This window comes from Echiichthys vipera (assembly GCF_963691815.1).
Source record: "Echiichthys vipera genome assembly, chromosome: 9".
In the NCBI taxonomy this organism is placed as follows: domain Eukaryota; kingdom Metazoa; phylum Chordata; class Actinopteri; order Perciformes; family Trachinidae; genus Echiichthys; species Echiichthys vipera.
Genome location: NC_139834.1, coordinates 27,193,579 through 27,213,990, shown reverse-complemented (window position 1 = coordinate 27,213,990; position 20,412 = coordinate 27,193,579).

Genomic DNA, 20,412 nt, shown 5'->3' with positions numbered 1-20,412 from the left:
GCATGTCTTTGATTCATCGCGCTTGTTCCCCTGCTGAAGGTCAGCTCCCTTGAAACTTGACAGATCATCTCTATTGGCAGCGTTGGCCTTGTCTGTAACTTGACCAAAGACCACAGGCCGCCGGGGTTAATTTACAGCAGATCTCCACTCCAAAACCTTTGGAAGAGCATTGCCTGAACACGCCAACGCTCAAATTTTAGAAAGAAAAAATATATATATTTGAAATGAAAATCAACTTTCTAATTTGAAGGCGGATTCTCATCAGAAAGCAACTGTAATCATTCCACTGCTTCATCTGTTGTCCCATCACTGCTGATGAAATAAGTGTTTGAGAGGAGACAAAAGCCGCTTTCTCATGTCAACTCCGTACAACGTCTGGGGAATCAGGTCTCCATGCAGATGTTAACTCACTCACTGGAAATATGAGTCCGGTGAGGTGGTGCACCGGAGGACAGGAGGAAGAACATGGTGCTGATTACGCCACACCAACGGAGCAGCTTCTTAATTAAATTATGAACAACCCAGCCTGTTGCCGATCCTTCACTTTATCTGACTATTTTTTGGCATTGCTCCTGAACGACACAAGTTCTTCAACATCTAAGGTTTGCTTCCTTCACCTGTTGGCTGCAGCAAGACAGAAGCATCACAATCTATTCGCTCTCGGTGAATACACCGGAGAATGAGCGGCTGTTTGAAATCTGTTCAAAACCGTTCAATAAAGAAATACAGTTTACAAAAGGGCAAAGAAAAAGAAAGTCAACACACAGAGACCATGAACATGACAAGATGGAGGGCTCTGAACGAACAGGCCTGCAATTACATCTTACTGCCAAAGAGGCCGCTAGAAACAATGCTTACAGAGAAAAATGATGGTGAACTGGTGAACTAAAACAGCAGTAGGGGAAGGTAACTAAATGCTTAAAGGTTAAAGTTAAAAAAAAATCCACAGCTAATAGCTCAAACAAAAATAATGGTAAAATCAAGCAGCAGACAAACCCCCGCAAAACTTTGTTAATTCAACCTCTGTACCCCAGGTCTCGCTGCCCGGCCATGTCTCTGTAGTGACAGCTGGTGTTTGTGTAGGTGTGTGTCTGTGTGTCAGTGTGGCTGTGTGTGTATGTGTGAATGTGTGTATGAATGTATATATATTTGTGTGTGTCTCTGTGCATGACTGTGGGGGTGGGAGGGTTGGGTTCTTTTAACTTTCTTCTCCTGATTTTATTTGATGTTTCTCTTTTCTGTACATCTCTGTAAGGCACTTTTTTGTATGAAAAGCGCCATATAAATAAAGGTTGATTTGATTTGATTTGAATTTACAGAGACTAAAACAAGTTGGGTCAAATGCTGAACACCAGAGTTTCACTAACTACAATCGTACAGCACAGGCATATCAATCAGCACAGTGACCAAAAGTACAGCAACACTGGATCTTGACGTTTGTATGCAGCCCCACTGATAATCAGATGCAGCACAGGTGTGAAACAGGCACCCAGGTGTGGATATACCAACACTCAGAGAGGGTCTGGCAGACCTGAGAAACAGAGATGGGCAGCTCTCTTCCAAAAAGAGGCCAGAGTGATGTCAGAATAATGTGGATGTCACAGTAAGCTGTGGAAAGTTTGTCAAAAATGTTTATTATATCGTAAATTAATGGTTGAGCTAAAACACAACCTCTGACTGGATTTTCCAGTACTACCCTTAATTTATTGTATTATATTGTATGGGTGGCAGGATCATGACTTCCACTGTAACCGGTCCAATACAAAAGGGAGTCTTGGAAGAGGAGCGGAAAGCGGAGGTAACGTTGCTGCTGTTTGTTCAAGCTCCATTTCCATTCATCTGCAAGAATTGCTGTAATTTTTCTTCATCCTAGGCCCCTTGCTATGACCTTTGCGGTCTCCTTGTGCATATTAAATGTTGATATTCCTGCCCATATTAGTGATGACCAGGGAGTTTTCATATAGGGCGATAAGGTGTCTGGTTCCTCCTCTCCACACTGAGGCAGAGGATGTGGTTACACAGATGATACTCCGCTGCTCAGATTACTGTATGTGTGCATGCATATGTGCGTGTTTGTGTGAACATCCTTTCTGCTAACTACCATCGTTTTACATGGCTCAGTGTGGCACTGCCGCTCTGAGAGTTCATTCCTCATCCTAAAAACCTCCGAGTCATCCACATCTGCCCTGTTCTGCTTGTGCAGCTGGAATATTTATCAATTCAAATCAGCGTATAACAAATGTCTAGTTAAAGACCTGTGCTTTTGGTTGTTGAAAAGCAGTAGCCAGATTCAGCTGAGCGTTGTGCAATCGTCTGATTTATTGGTTGCATACGTTTGCCACCTCTTTAGGTTACAATAAATCATAGTTTAATTTCTTGAGTCATGGGAATAAGAAATGGGGAAAACATGAGATATGCCTTTATCTGTTTGCCTTATCGCGATCACTGACTGTAGGATACACCACCATGGATTTATGTACCTTTACACAACTGAATAAAAGTGGAAGTAAGTTGACATGCATATCTATTTACTCGTAAAGGAAAACATTATTTACCCTACCTTGTGAAAATCCTGCAACTCTGTCCTTGAAAAACAACAGCGTATTAAGAATGACCAATAAATTGGTAAAACATCTCATCATAAACACTAATGTAATTTCTGCTTCAGTATGAAAACTGCATTAACTCTTTTTTTTTTCTTCGCTCTGTCAGGACCCCTTGGCTACGATTGTCTACCCATTGAGTAGCCCTGCATGTCCAACCATTCTGTTGCACTACGTCGCTGTTTTATACATTTTGAATTCAAACAACACTCTGTGGTTTGGTATAAGCCCAACCTTACCTTGCACAGCAGCCCCACTCTCGTGATAAAACAAGATCCAATGTGAATTGTATTCACGTCACACCGAAATCCAGCTCGTCAGGCTCCTGGTAATGCATTTGTGCAAGTCTGCCAGCCACTCAGCATCCTCTGAGGAGCTACTTGAGGGGGAAGCTGGGGGTGACGACGACACAAGGCAACCACTCGTTCAAAACAACAATGGCTGCTCCTAAAGAGATTTGCTCAGATGCATCAATAGAGATCTTCTTCACTGAAAGAGTACAGCACTGGAGGCTTTTTTGATGAAAAAGATGTCTGGATAGAAAGATGGTTCATCCAATTAATACAATCAGTTTCTAATGGCGACTTCTCTGATGGTTTTGTGAAAACATCGAGTCAGGTTACCCAATCTTCTCCTTACACGGAGTTTGTGGCTCTTAAATCTTGAGCACTCACTCATTTAAAGTGTAATTCCAGCGTGAAATCATCCCAGGGTCTTAATCGGCATATACACTTATTGGGGCGGCAGTAGCTCAGTCCATAGGTGACTTGGCTGGGAAACGGAGGGTCCCTGTGTGGACCATGAATGGAGCGTGGACCGGTGGCTGGAGAGGTGCCAGTTCATCTCCTGGGCACTGCTGTTGAGCAAGGTCACTGGCAGCCCCCTCGCTCTAACATCTCTCCATTAATTGCATGTATATAGGTCCTGTCTGTGTGTGTATTTCGGGCCTGTGTGTGTGTAAAATGAAAATTAATAATAGAGTGAAACTTGAATTTCCCCATTGCGGGACAAATAAAGGAATTCTTCCTCTTCTATAAGCCATCGAGACAATGTTTCTCATGTAGAAACTATTAACGGAGATGTTTCGGGGAGTCGCTAACAGCCCGCCATGGCTAACACTAGTTACCTCGGGGCATTAAGGTGAACACATTAAACGGCTTTTTTAACCACTAATACTGCTCAAAATAACAGCTGTTAGCGACTCCCCGGAATATCTACGTTAACTGTTGTTACGCGGAAAACAAATTGTCTCGATGGCTTATTTGATGAATGGATTTGCCGAAAAAGACCACGGGATTATTTTGTGCCGGAATTTCCCTTTAATATGGCCGTAGATGGGTTAACAGCTGAACGCCTGGTGCATTTTATACAGACACTCGAGGGTACTCTGTGCTTCTGTATCAAACGCCAGGAGCCCTGCCAAAAGTATTTGACAGCCTGGGAATGAGAACAGGCTGGTTGATGGGAAGGAGGTGTACAGTAGGTTTATCAGCACGCAGTTACACGTCATAAGATGACATCACATGAGCCGATATGCTAAAATCACTACGAGCGACACCTTTCTTTTTACATATAATTTTATTTATTGTTCAAATGAAAGTAATGATTGCTGAAACAATGTCTGGTACTTCACATTTTACATAAGAAGTCAGGTTGCTGATGTTAAAAATGTACTCTATTTACTGTATTTCCTGCCATTTCCTGTGAAATTCGAGCATCTATAGATGGAACTCTTTTCTATGCCATGTTCAGTTAAGGTCACTATCCCCACTAAAGGCTGGAACATGCTGAACATAAGTTCGCTTCAATGATTCTTTTATAAGACATGAACACATTTTTCCTTTTTTTGCTACCAATCAGCTCGTTTGAATGTGAACCCGTGACCTTGGTGAACTAGATCAGCAGGGACATTAACATGTATATTTACGTAACTTTAACTCCAGATGCTGACTACACACTATTATTGATTTATACCATATTTGTCTTTACTTCCTGTGCATCAGATTAATTTAGAACTTAATAATTTAATTTTGAAATTATCGGTAAGAGACAAAAAGCAGACATTCAGTGTTTGATGAACACCATTAGATGAATAATGACATCAAGTGACAATAGAAAGTAGCAAAACAGACATTTCTGTCAAATGTTGTGGACTTTTGGACTTTTTAAGTGTAAATTCTGAAGCAAACAGAAGGGTCTGACTCGGACGTTGGTCTTGGTGTGCGTGGCTTGTCAGCATAGCGGAGCGTGGTGTGAATGAAAAAGCGTTTGATCAACTCCACAGTCTCTCTCTCTCTCTCTCCCCCTCATTTTCTGGTTTGCTCGTATCTCCCTCCATCTCTAACACCTTCCAACAGAGCCTTGATCAACAAGGTCCATTTCATCCAATAAACGGCAGCTGATGCCAGATCATAATTAAAATCTCCACAGAGAGACGCCTGACAAAGAAGCTAATTAGACATTTTTTGTAAGAAACGTGTTTTGTCCCTTTTTGCTTTTAGACACAAATCAAATTAACTCTTAACTTTTGTGCTTTAGAGCCAAGGTCTCCGTGTGCCTTTTTGTCACGATCAGGATAATCAGATCATTTCCTTCTTTCTTTCTTTTTCGTAGAAGTCTGTTTTGTTTCACGTACACAATTCTGAGATGTGAGGCATGTCAGTAGGAGAGGGAGAAGAGATGGGGAATGAGAAAGAAAGAGGGGGATGGAGAGAAAGAGAGTGGGTGGTGGGGGGCCTCTTTTTAGTTCAGCATCTCAAAGGACGACCAGGCTTCTTTTCACTTGTTTTGTCTCTTCTTGATCCTGATCACATGCATGACGCGCGCGCACACGCAGCCACACACGCAGGCACACACACACACACATGCACACACAGGGCTCAAAGGCCAGACTGCTTTCGAGCTTCCTCCTTTTGTCTCTTCTGGATGCGGCTGTAATTACAGCTCAGCTAGTGATGAACAGCAGGGGAGGCTGCTTATGCTACTGTACAAGTGTAAGCAAGAGCTCCGATGAATAACAGCCAGAGAGAGAGCAAGGTGACGGGCTTTTGTTCGTATTGTTTCCAAGGCTGCAGAGAAACAGAGCTGGTCTAAAGAGGCTGCTCATCTGCAGCGTTACAGCTTCTGTTAGCTCCGTTCATTGTTTCCTCTCTGCTCTATTTGAATTTCCATTCATTCATTCATTCACTCAATCACTCATATTATGTCAAATTTACCTATATGAAATACGACTGGAATCTGCAATAAATTGTCTCTGAAATGAAATGAAACCTCTTTTTAAAAACATTTTATATAGATGTTGTTCAATAAAAAATATTTTATAATGGGCCATTGACAGGGTTTCTCTATAGTTTAATCTCAGGTGCTCTGAAAAATCTGAATCCATGCTGGCAGGTTCATGTTTAGTTACCTCCTCTCACACCATAATGACTTATCATTACCTTCAACAAAAATGTGTAGTTGTGTGAATGTGTTAAATTATGAACATGGTTTATTAGAACCCCCTGCTAAGTCTTTATATTGGAATACTAATGCTTTCAGTGTGTTATGGTAGTATTACCATTTGCATATAGAATTTGTCTAGTTTCCTTTCCATGTAAGGGAATGTATGACGTACAATATAATGAGTGTGTTGTTTTACAACTGCACTTTTGCTAGCTTTACTTTTGTGTCTATGTTTGTGTTAATATATTGATCATTTACATTTTGGAGCCAAGGTTTTATTCATTTTAATGCATAAATATGCAAATTAAAGAGGAAGTTTGTCAAAGCACGTGCAGCCAACAAGTCCTTCAGAATGAAACAACATAATAAATCTTGAGTACTCTTTTTCTTTTTTGCCTTTTTTACGTGAGGACATTGACTGTCCCTATAAAACAGGAAATGCAGGAGCTTTCAGGTTTCTTTGCCAGTGTTGTGTTGAAGTTGTTCCCCTGTTGAGTAGTGTTTCATATATCTGACAGCGATTGGTTTTTGTACTGCTGAACCAACTAAAGCTGCCCGGACTAAACTTTGCTCAGATTCAAGTCACAATAGTCAATGTCAGACATTTTAGAGTACAGAAACAGAAGAAAAACACTTTTTTGAGTGGAGGGGGACTTTAACCAACTTCTGTCTATGACATACTTACGTCTGTAACATATTTTAGGGCAATCAATGATCTTTTTTATAACCCTCACCTAGGTTTCTATGCCTAAAACTACCCACATACTGCAGTTTTGTTGACCAAACTTAAGTACACTGTCCCCGTGCGGGCGTTAAATGTTTTGTCTTTGTCGTTCTTGGAATTGCTGGAAATCTATGATACAGCCAACATTTACATTTAATCTGAGCCTGACTTAAGTGTGGATAACACCAAAAGGACAATGCGTGTATGTGAAATGAATGTGTCCTCCATTAGGGAATTAAATAACAGAGACAGATAGGAGACCATCACACAGCCAATGGTGCTCACAGCTGAGAGAGAGAGAAAAGTTGCCTCCTGCTGAATTGTCAGATGCTTGTGCATAAGTTTTAGTAAGTTACACCTTGTAATCACATCAGTCATATCTGCGGCTAATGTGTTCATTGCACTTAAGCTCTGTTGTTCCTTCATGCAACGTAAATATTTGAGCTTTTCCCCATACTGTCATCAGTCAAACACCTGAAAATGGCTTGAAGTCTATGACACAATCATTTACGTTGCCACGTAAAGTCATCAATACATTGCAAAAGTGGACCTGGGAATGCAAGGTGTATTATCAAAATATATTTCTTAGCGTGTTCAGACCACCAGATTAAAAATGCTTAATACAGCTCCCCAGAAAAAGTGAATTAGTCAATTTGGGACTTTCTTAGCATTTTATCAGGGGAAAAAAAGGTATCATGACAGGGTTTGCACTGAAATATTAAAGCCGTATTAGTTTGCTCACCGAGTGTAAATAATGCCAGTGAGCCTCCGAGAAAGTCTAAAACTATTTCCTCGAACATTTATTCCAATTACACGCTGCGGTGGCTCTAAACACACACTTCATCAGATCACTTGATTTACTGTTCAGATAAACAGTTCATTTGGAAACATAAACTGAAAGGAATTCATTAAGTGTGAGGAATGTAATTGTAGCTGCACGTAGAGTGCCTCGTGTGTTTCTTTATACATAAGGAAAGAGCAGTTATTTTGTTCTGCATCGGTACAAATGACACGCGAATGTTGAGCTACAATACTTATTTGGACATGAGATAAAGCTTCACGTATTATTTTTCTAAGTTTCACTGCTCGCACGGTTCTGGCTCATTGGCTCTGAAAAGTGGAACAGTTTTGTGTAATTCTGGGTCACGGGATAGGTGGTATTGTGGCACAAAATAAAGTGTAATAGTAAAAATGCTGTTGATCATAATTGTCAGCAGTGAAATTGCTGGTCTGTATTTCCCCTAAAATGTCCCTGTGTGTTACCGTCTGCAGAGGCTCCAACATCTGCAATTATTTCTCTGGGAAGGATTCAGCTTTAGCTTGAATATCTCCTCCTCCTCCTCCTCCTCCCCTCCTCCTCCTCTACCCCCTGTCCTATTCCACCTCTTCCCCTTCTTCCCCCTCCCTCTCCCTGTCTCTTTATCCCCGTCCTCCTGCTCCGGACCAATTTGGGGAGGCGAGGCGATGGTTATCTAAATGCAAAGTGATGCTGTAATAGCACTCACAAGGAGGCGCAAAGGACTAGTGAGACCCGGAGATGGAGGGATGGGGGGAGAGGTAGAAAGAGGAGGGGATGTCTGTAAGAGAGATACAGACAAAAGAGAGGTGGAGGAGGAGGCTGAGGTTGTAGGGAGTGTGAGAGAAAGAAAGGAACAGGAAACCAAATAAGAGAAGAAAAGCAGCGAAGAAATCTACATTGAAAGAAATGATAGGGGAAGAGAGGTAAAGGGAGAGTGAGAGCAAGGAGAGTACGGGTCAGAGTGAGAAAAAGAAAGACAGCAAAACAGCGGACAAATAGAAGAAGAGGGTGTACAAACGGGAACAGCAAGATAAAGTTAGAGTTGAGATACAAGAGAAAAGGAAGCAAAGAAAAGGGAGAGACTCAGAGAGGGGGAGGGAAGAAAGAATGACGCAGCAGAAGAAATCACAGGGACTGTTCTCACCAGAAAAGCAAACGCATTGGATGTTTTTTCGAATCCCCAAACCAATCTGTGTACGTTTACCTGACAAGGACCTCTTGTGGTCAAGAGAGATGACGTTTCATTTGAATATTGAGACTCTCAGGAGAAAAGTTGGAAGTAGAGTGATGTCACAGCGCCGCTAAACTCTTTAGGGAGAAGGTAGGAACTACATGTGATCGAACGAAGCAAATTAATCTGACATGGGAGACCACAGTTTCTTTACCATACCGACAGTCAGCGTTGGTTTCTGTTAACCAAGCTTTTATATATTTAAAGCTGCTATAATTGTTCTTCATCTCATTGACAATGGATTAAATTAATATATTAATACTTAAATAATAGGCTTCCGGCGCAAAACCAAATCACAAAGTTGTAAACTAGCTAGTGAGTAAAGTGGATATTTCCTTCAGGAATTGGTGGAGACCAAAACAGAGTTAAAAGGAGAGTAAGTATTGCACAAACAAGACATAATATTACGTTTTAAGGGTTGACATAGATGTATTTTTTTAATTAAAATATCTCAACATTTGAAATTTAGAAAATACATTCATGCTCCTCAGATAATTCATTGTAATTATGATACCCTGACCTTAATCTAATGCCATCATTAGGCCAAAACACCTGCAAAACTTGTTACAAACCCATCAACCTCAGCTGTACCTGGTGTTAAATGCTAATTAGCAAATGTTAGCATGCTAACACGCTAAACTTAGATTGATGAAGATGATTTTGAACGTTATCACTCAATTGCATGGCCATTATCAGTGGTTATCAGCCTCATAGATATGGTTTAAGGAACCAGCTACGCTATAGATCAGAAGGTCATTATCATCTATTCACATGGTACCAGGAGCCATTACCTTGGTCAAAACCCCAGGGCATCACTTTTTAACACCTTGGGAGTAGGGATGTCACAAGATACTTGCAATACCTTACCTATTTTTTTTTTTTTGAGGTAGAGGACGCCCTAAAGCACTGTAAGTTTCGGTGCTTTGACTCTTCCGGGAACTAATGGGGGCAGCATTCAGATGTAGGAGGTCACAAAGAAGTGGAACTCACATGGCATAACAAACCCCACGTGGAAGACCGCAAAACACTTCCCCCGACGCGTTGATAAAAAAGGCACCATGAGTTGTGTATGGAAGTACTTTGCGGTATGAGGCAAGCGACCGTGGCGTTATCAGAAATCCACAGAAGCCACTATAAAAAACAATGCTAGTGCGGTCTTCACACCAAGGGAGGTATTACTTCCATTCTAACTTTAGTGGTCTACAACGTAATTTAAAAGAAAAAGTAAACGCTGACTTTCGGTTTCACAAAGAACACTGGTCTCTCCAGTGGAAGTCCTGTGTTTGTGTGATTCGTCCATCACACCAACATTTCTTCCTACGCAGCGTTTCACTCTTTATATTACTCCCTACCATTATCACTCTTCATACTACATCTTACTGCACTGTGGTCCAGCAGTTGCTCCAACAGATAACGGCCTACTGAGCCAACTAGGAGGTAGAGTAGCCATATGCCTCATTAATTGATGTTACTGATAACGGCCATTCAATCCGTTATAACATTTGAAGAGGGTAATGAACTAGGTAAACAGTATACCTGCTGAACAGCAACAGGCTAGCACTTCACTGCAATGTGAGCATTTAGTACAGAGCCTGGTATGTCTGCAGTGGCTTTGTCCCAAACCATAATCCTTCCCTGCCCTTAATTAAGTTTTGTGCCCAGACCTAGGGAAACTTTTGCTAAAAGTAGCAGTGGCAGATCAGAAAACAAATGATTTTTGTAAGAGGTTTGGAATACACTGACAAGTGACGTCCACCTGTATAGGGGCTGATTCTTATGGATTTTCCTGTCAGAGAGCAATGGTAAACAACTTGTTTTTCCTTAGATTGGAAGTCTTATTTAAATTAAGAAATGTTTAGCTTGGCAGGAGAGAGAAGAAGGGTGGAAATACAGGAAAAGGGAGGAAAACAGGGGTTGGTGGAAATAGAGGTTTGAGAAGGAACAACGCAAAGAGAGGCTTCTCTATGAAGACTATTGAGCTTATCATTGATTTCCAGTTGATATGAGTCACAAGTTACCGTTTTGCTATTAGCTTACACCGATGTCTTTGCAGCAGACATTTACTGAAATGAGAGTAGAGGCAGAGAAAGGACTGAGGAGAGGTACTGAGATGGATGGCCTCGACCATTAGATTCACACAGTAAGAAAATAATCCTACCAAAATCCTGAAACAGGTAGCAATGTGTCATGGACTGAGACGCCTTTACAAACTGTAATGTAAAGGGTCTCTCAACGCAGGAAAGTAACCACCACCACCATTCATTTGAATTAGGGGATGTTGCAGTTGAGAACCGGTTTTGATCATGACATTATCGGGGTATGGAGCGGTTGTCGTCCATGTGACTCTGCAGAGGTTTTGCTCTGCCACCAAGACCTCGCCGTGCCAAACTATTGGTGATAACCGCCTGGCAGCAGAAGACGCTTTTACAAACGTTATGATAGTTTTGGGAAATGCTCTTGAAGGTAGCCGGTTGTCAGGGCAGTTGCCACAGGGTGGCATGAAAGCAGCTTAACTGTCACTTCATCCCTTCTGTCACCAAGTACAGTCCAGAAAAACACTGACAGTATGTCAGATAAAGGAAAATATGTCAAGGTCTCTAATGAATAGGCCCTGTCTGAGACTGTTTGTCCCCCTGCAGTGGAAGACGTGCAATTCAGAATGCGGGCTGGGGTGCCTGTCTCAGATTAATCACAGCGACTGACTGGAGGAAATCAATGAGCTAAATGCTAACACTTCGGTCGGGACACAGGCAGACAAACTGGCCTGTTAGCAGAGGCCAAAAGGTGACTCCTTTACTCCACACAGATAGCTGTAGGCCAGAAAGAAAGACAGAGTGATGAGTTAACTGGCACACCTACCTCTGATTATTGGCTTTGCCATGACAACAGTGCTGTAGAGATGTTTGAGAAGGCCATATATGTATAGAATAAATATTGCACAGAAGAAATGATGGATTTTTTTCCTCCCTCTATTTCTAATTTTCTTCATCTTGACCTATTCTGGCCGTTGACTGACAGAGGATATTGGTGTAATTTTCTTCGCCACAGCTTTATATTTCTAAGACCACCATATATGCACAACACATACAGGCTATGCATATTTACATACACCCGATGCTGTATAAATCGTTCTTCCCTTCTATATCCAGCCCCCTTTAACTTTTCACATCAGATTGTTGTTCTCCCTCTCATTTTGTTCCTAATTTGAATATCTTCCATATCATGAACACACATCATGAATAATAACACAATGCTACCTGTTTTAGGATTATCTTCCTGTTGTGTGAATCTAATGGTAGATGCCGTCCATCTCAGTACCGCTCCTTAGTACTTTCTCTCTCTCTTCTTCTCTTTATTCTCATTTCAATTTAGTTCTGCTTTTCTGGCATCAGAGCAAAGACACCAGTGGAAGCTAGTAGGAAAGTGGTAACTTGTGACTAATATCAACTGAATTTTAACCGGATTTATGAACTGTGCAATGTCTGCTGCAGAAAAAAAAAACAGGTATTGATTTCCACCAGTGTAGAAGAAGGATGCTTAAAGAGGCTCTACTCGAGAGTCACAACATTAATAAAGCAGCTATTTGCTGTGTAAAGATATAGTGGAGTAATGAAGTCCTGAGCAGAGAATAAAGTCCCTCTCCCTCTCTGTGTGAGTGCGTGCGTGCGTCCGGTGATAGATGGTCTGGCCAGTGCATGTTAGTGCATTTCGCGTACAGGGGTCGTTAACATTCTTTTCTTTCATGTAAACATTTAGTTGAGATCATTCTCCAAACCCGTTAATAACCCTGTATGCAGTAGCTTGGGTACATTGTAACTGGGCATTCACACCAAAAGCAATGGAGGCGATGAAAGCGTCAAGCGGCCATTCAAAATCAATGTAAATGATGTGATGACACGTGATGGCGCTCCCGGTGACGCGATTTGGACGATAAGAGCGATGCGATTAAGCGTCCTTCACCTCATCTCGTGTGTCACTTGAAGTTGAAAAGTTTTATCACGTGAAGCTGTGATGCGACAGCCAATCAGTGTTGAGATTGAGGTGAGTGTCATCGAAGTTCTGCGTGAAACATTCAGGGGCTCACAGGGCTACCCAATGCCGCTATTGTTGCAGACCTTGGGGGAAATCAGTCTGTTCCTATTGTCACGGCACATACAAACCTTGTGATTGGCTGTCCTGTATGGCTGTGAGGCTAGGGGGTTGGGCTTACCTAGGTCCATCCGGCCTGAGTAATTAAGAGGGCGTTTGAGGACAGGTGTGGGGGAGAGTTGCGGAGAAGAGTGGCCCTGAGTACCTTGAGGAGATGGATGCCGCGTTCACTTTCTTTTGTGCGATTGGGTTTGTTTAAGTTTTGTCCGTGTGCTACATGTTGAAAAAAACGAACTGTCAAATGGAGCAAGCTGACCAAGTGACGGGCGCGAAGGAGGCCAACAAAGAAACAGGTGAGCCCACACACTTCACCCCCTGGCCTGGCAGCCGAATCGTTCCCCTTTGAAACGTATGAGCTGGCAGCCAAGCCTCGGAAGCCCTAGACGCGAGTGTATGCCTATTTTGAAATAGTAAAATACCCTAATAAACTGTGGATGGCAGCAACGTGCCTTTGGGCATCTAGTCTGCCCAAAATCCAGAAGAAGAAGAATACGAAAGCCGTAATTGCAAAGTGAAGCGTATCCCTGTCTGTTCTAGGTTAATTCACTGACGGCCTGAACTCACTACAACACAACAACTCTTTTAAGAGCCACACACTTCCTCTGAAAGCTAATTTATGTTATTTTAAAAGCATTCAGACCCCTGGTTAGCACTAGCGTAACTTCCCATTGAGCACAACAGCAGTTTAGGGGTTAGCTTCAGTTAGCTAGCCGCCTTGGCTGCTACCTGGGAATGAAGCGATGATCAAAAATGTGACAAATGTGAGCAAGCGACGCAATAATCGCATTCCAGGTGATTTAATCGCCTCCATCACTTTTGGCGCACAGTTAGAAACAAACTTTGGAACCTGTTCAATGTTGGTGCCTGACTCTGATGGAGTTCGACCAACCTTACTTTATTTCACTCGTGCTCTCACATATTTTTCAACCATATTCAGACCCCAAGGTCTCTGAACGGGAATTTTTCTGAATATAAAGGGCCAAGGTTGCACAGAACGAGCTAAGACCTTAAGTTTTTACAGCATTTCTATGCGCTGCTGTACTCCTTTCAGAGGCTTTTCACTCCCTGTTATTGATGTTCACAATGACGTGGCTTCGCTTATAATGGCAGACCTTACTCAATAGAGAAGTCATTCGATTGGGATGGCATTCGCAATCTATGTGTGCCTACAAGTGCTTTGGCAAGAGGGAGAATGTCAGGGTAAAATCGAAAAAAGATTTGTTTTTCCAAGAGACAAAAAAAATAAATTACTTCTAATATATTACTGTGCATTAAAAGCTGCCCCTCGTGGCAAGGTTACTTCCCACCTCACCTATCCTTTATACTGATCTTTCAGCTCCCAAACAAAAATGAATACAAAATTGGACGAGTACGTGACTGACACAAAGGAAAGAACACAAAATACTGTGAAAGGTAAAGAAAAATTCAATTCAATATGGTGGGAACGTCCATTGTCATTTTGTATTGAATTGTTACTGTAAAGGACAAATATTCTAACAAACAGGACTTGTGACCTCTGAACCATAAACTGCAGACTTGGGTTGTGCCGAGTTTGGAGTGAGGTTTCAGTGCGTGGATGGTTTAATGTCAACCAGTGTCTGAGGCATCGTGCAGCCTCCAACAGTTCACTGCTTGTCCCACTGTGCATTCCCATATCCATGCTGAGCATTGTAGACCGTGTAGTGTCCAAGGGTGCACTGGGTGAGGGCGGACATTTGGATTCAGCTCGGAAAAGAATACAGCAGAGGCCAGGTGTGTAAACAATGGATCAGCTTAAAAAACATTCATATTCCATGTTTAATCTGATATTTGTAAGAATAGAAAACAAACTGAGAAAGTACACACCTTATGGTGAAAATGTCTTTATGTAAATGAAAGCACCAAATTCAGGCATCAGGGGACACTTCGAAGAATAAAGATATAATGGAATATAACGCAGTAAGGCTCTCAAGCATTCTGTATTGCCTTAAAATATTCATGCTCATTTTTGTGTGTTTTGTTTGGGGAAGTCATTTATTCAAATGTGCATGTGGCACCTGTTCATGTTAATGGTACGTTAACTCAATTTAATTAATTTATAAAGCTCCTGGGCAGATCATATGTGTTTCAGTATGATTTCTGCTCTTGTTCAAAACTTTCTATTCAATTTTATTGACAGTGCCAAATCATAACAAAAAGTTATCTCAGGACATTTTACAGAGTAGGTAAAGACCACACTCTATGACTCATTTGGGATTCACGTAGACCCAACAATTCCCCCTTGAGTACACAGTGGCAATGAAAACCTTCCCTATAACAGGCAGGAACGTCGGACAGATCCAGCTCTATGGAGGACAACCATCTGTCTTGACCGGTTGGTGAGAAAGAGAAAAAAGACAGCTAGATGGACAGAGAGAGACAAAGACAGACAGAGAAACACTCCCAGAGATGCAAGCAACCACAAAAGTAACAGTAACTATAATAACAACAACAGTTTCAATACAAGGATGGGAAAGGATCAGAGTAACAATAAGCAAACATAAATCAAATCAAAATAAAGCTAACATAAAATAAATCGAACAATTAACTAAATGTGACAGAGTGCAACAGACATCGTGATTAAACGTAGGTAAATACAATATACAACAATAAGCACCGTGCAGTTTAGCAGCAGATTGAAATAAAATAAGTACAAACTAAATAAGTGATAAGTGATAAGGAGCGATAAGTGAAAACAGTGTTAAAAGTGTAGCAGCATTTCTTGCTGAATTGCTCCGTCTGACAGACACAGAGCCCGGTTTTGGACTCTCTGTTCAAAGCTGCCGTATGCTGTCCTTCATCGGAGGTGGAAAACAAATCTAACTGGATACACTTCAGATCAGGCATAAATCTCACCATTGTGTATCTCACAGTGGAAACTACAAAGGTGTCTATAAGCGAGGGGGGCCCAAAGACGGTGACAGAGCTGCCGGTCTCATAACATGAGGATCACAGTGGGTAAAGCAAACGTGTCACCTCAGCCACAATTTTAGCCACTAAAAAGCAATGCATAAGCTATAGACTAGAAACTGTTTTTTATTAGATAACAATTATAATAACATTTCTTGCATCTCTTCCCTCCCTTACGAATCCTTTAAAAAATGGCTTGAACATAGGATATACTGTATACCTCAAATGAACTCATCCCACTGACTGACTCATGCATACGTGTACAGTTTGACATGTGTGTAAGGCTGGGTGCCCACACAGTGCATGAAGAAAGGAAACCAGGAGGGAAGGTAGAGGGCATCGCCCAAAACCACCAATCTCCCGTCCTGGTGTTTTGATTCAATCAATATATCTGCCCAGAGAAAGGGCACTGGCTCTCTTGGAGGCCAAACGGCAGGTGCTCAACCCCCTTTCGAGGTCTATATCTGTGCACATGCGAGTTTCAGACTATGCATAAACAACACTGTATGAGCTGTGTGAGATGAAATGAAATGGAGATGAACAGTAAGGTGGGAGAAAGAATCCAATCTGCAGTATTGCTTTAGCATTTTCTTCTAGGTTGCAATTTCACTAAGCATATATCGCTTTGTTAGTCTTCTGCATAAAAGTAAATATTATAAAACCATATAATACTATGGATAAGTACCTCATACAACCCCACTTCAAAAACCCTCCAACCTAAAGCAAAATCCTTCCCTGACCATAACCAGAAAGCCTAAACACCACGTGGGACAAAGGATGCCAGTGAATGTCATCCAATCAGCATTATATTTTGTAAATATTTAGCAGGAGACAGAGGATAATAAAAAAAAAAAAAGATACTCTAAACTTAAAATACCATTCCCACTGTGCCAGTGGAAAGAAATAGTCTACTAAATAGGCACAGCCTTGTTTAAGTGTAGTGAACGTCCTGTAGATGGATTACAAGTTATATATGTATAATGCATTTATATTTTCTTTTGCTAACGCTGAATATTTATACAGCTAACAGCCATTTTTAGCATTACATAGATTAGTTATCTGACGTTAACGTTAGCTTAGCTTTGATCTCGCGAGAGGTTGTTGCTGAGACCGAAACTGGTCTCAAACAAAGGTAGTTTTCCGCTGATTTGTCCATGTGAAAAAGGCCCTTTTAGTGTCATGTTCAACAGATCCGTGGCTTGTGAAAGTTGGGTCCGATATTTACTTCAGTGACTATGAGGCTAAAGGATCGGCCATAATCCTCTCCCATTACAATCAATACACTCAGGACCTGCTGCTAGTCTCCTAAAGAGGCGGGGCCTTGAAAACAACACACATGACACGGATACAATTAGTTATAAAGGTTAGACACATTCAGGAATCTGACCCGAACTTTACTTTGTGACCTGGAGCTGAATTCAGCTGGATAAGTACTTCTGCCAACACTACCTGCCTATTTAAAGCTTGATGAAAGGAGAGAGAGAGAGAGAGAGAGAGAGAGAGAGAGAGAGAGAGAGAGAGAGAGAGAGGGGTGGGGGGTGGGGGGTGATTCTGGCCATTTCAAAATCTCTCTGGGAATTTTTTTTTATAAAGTCCCCCTTTGGCAGCCCCCTGAATTGTTGCACAAATTAATCCCCTTTCCCAATTCCATCATTTGCCCCGAGCTCCCCTTTCAGAATTATCCCTTTTCAATTATTTCTCCCTCCTTTTCTAATTTCTGGTGATGAGAGTGGAGTGGAAAGAGGAGAGAATGCGTTATTAATTGCTCTGATGTGGATTAGATGTGAGCATCGTGGCAACCCCTCCACCCCCCATCCTCCAATCACATTTCAATTAATAACAGTCAGCCAGGCTTTGCCTCAAGATGTGCTAGCAAGATGATTGGCCTGTCAGTCAGAGCTGCTAGGGCGCATTTGCAATTTGTCACCAGTTTCCTTTTCCTTCGCTCACTCTTGTTTCTATCTCGTCATCTTTTCCTCTTGCTCCTCTCATCTGCCTCTTCACCCATCTATTTTTTCCTTTCCTCAAAATCATGCCACATTTCATCCATTTATTCATTTTTCACATGATAGCTTGCTCAGCGTTGAAAAGGACCGTCTACATGTGTGAAAGTGTGTGTGTTCATGTGCGTGTGTGTGTGTGTGTGTGTGTGTGTGTGTGTGTGTGTGTGTGTGTGTGTGTGTGTGTGTGTGTGTGTCGGTGCGTGTGTCGGTGTGTGTGTGTATGGACCTGCTAAGAGGTTTCCTCCTGCCTGAGATGACATGCAACTTTTAAAACCGTCATCCTGCACCAAATGAGATGGGAGACAACACAGCCATTTTCTAAAAGGCCCACATGCCCTTGTGATAACCTGCTGCCCAGGACTAGCTTGCACTGAAATACACACCTCAGTCATTTCTCTGTCCCCTCCTCTTACAGCCATTTTCTGTCGTCACCTGCTCCTGTGTGTGTTACAGCAAATACAGTGTCTATAAAGTTAGATGATACCACTACTATGTACAAACCACTATAAACCTACTTAAAATATGGAAAGCTATACTTTATTGATAAAGGATAAATGAAATAAACAGAATTAGGTTTCCATGAAGTTCTGTCAAACCTCTGCGCCCGCTCTTCACATAACCTACGCTGCACATGGCTTCTCGAAGCCCTTTAAGATATGATGATGTCAAAACGGGGACTCACCTTTTTTTTTTCCAGTGCCCATATCGCAAGCCAAGTCACATTACTATAACACATTACTATAACACATTACTCAGTAGTTGACGATCACTACTGAAGACACCGGATGTTTAAATACTCTCATGATCGGCGTTGGGCAATAGTGAAATTAGCTAAAGGGACCAACGCTGTTTTTTGCACCGGGCTTTAAACATGTATTTCTGCTACAAGTCTAAGGGGATTGACTCGCCTTTGGAGTCAGCCTCAAGTGGCCATTCGAGGAACTGCATTTATTGGCACTTAACCATTAGCTTAATTTTTGATAGTGATGCAGTTCTCATTACGGGGAATCACATTTCTCCTCTTTTGGTTGAGGCTAACTGCTTTCCCAGCCTCTAGCCTTTAAACCAAGCTACTGTGATACGCATAAAATTGTTTTGTTGAGCTATTATTGTTGTTTCATTGCCTCTCACTTTTTGGTTTATTGCTCTTGTATCATTTGATTGTATTATTTAATTCTGCTGGCAGTGTCACTGGGACTCTTTATGAATCACAGAAGTGGGGCTCATAATTCGAAGGATTTGGAGAATGAGCAGTAGTGATCCTTTTTCACTAGTTGTTGTCCTATGTTTTCAGGTTGGTTATTAACCTTTTCTCTGACTTCATATGTTTATAAGCTCATATGTATCCCCAGTGATTTGTGGTCAAGAAGCTAGGAGCACATTAAGTGTGTAAACCAACTAAAACGCCACGGTAGGTGGCTATTGTGGGGACTAAAATGGCATCTGACGCCATAGCAAATGTTTACTTTTGTTTATTTCCATTTGACTCCTCTGCATTTGTTGGGTAATGCTGTATGTGTGAAAATAAGTGTGTATGGTACAGCATTTGAAATGGGCATTTGTGGGCTATTATGTGCAAAAATTATTATGTGTGGAGTGTGTTATTCGAAATGTTGAAGCTAATGCTAATGTGCAGGTTGAGACCAGCTACGGCTGCAGCCCTGGTTACAGGCATATACTTAAATTATAAATTATTATTATATGGTTCAAGTCTTCACAGGTTAAAGGGGCAAGCTATGGGCCAGCCATTATTATATCGGTTATGTTATGTGGACACTTAATGTACAGTTATTACTCTTTTGATGCGAGTATAGAGAATGGTGTGTGTTTAAAGGAGAAATTATTACATGATTGATGATAGACAGACGACAAGATAAGGGGAAATGTTGATCTTTTGGTTCAATACATGATAGGTTTATATACCAGTGCTTTAATGCAAACAAAATAACAGAAATGATCTGTGATTGCAGTTAACGGTTTAACATGAATGTGATCATTTAAATCATCCGGAGAATGAGCAGTAGTGGTCCTGGTTTCACTTACTGCTGTCCTGTGTTTCCAGTCCTCCTGTCAGGATTTTTTATCTGTCAGCGGAGAACTAACGGGGACCCGCTACACTAACATGTCCCAGTCTCAGACTCAGTAACTGTAATGTTACTCCATTACACTGCTTTCTACTGGGGAAAAGTAATCACATTACTCTAACATGTTACCAAATAACATGTAACTGTCCAACACTGCTCACAGTCTGATAACAGGCTGGATCAGAACATTATTTAGCACAACAAAAAAGCATTACAGACATGCATTTATATGGAAATGCTGCCGATTATCAATTGGTGTAGACAGTTGTTGACAGAGGCCTTTAGCTAAGCACCACTGTAAGATTGTGTTTGTCTTTGTCCATTTGTTTTCTGTCCACTTTGTGTCTAATTCTCTCAATTTTCTCTCTTTGTGCTCTTCTTTCTTCCTACACAGCATGCCTCATCTCAAACAGAGTTATTCCCCTGCTCTTCCCTCTATGATGCATA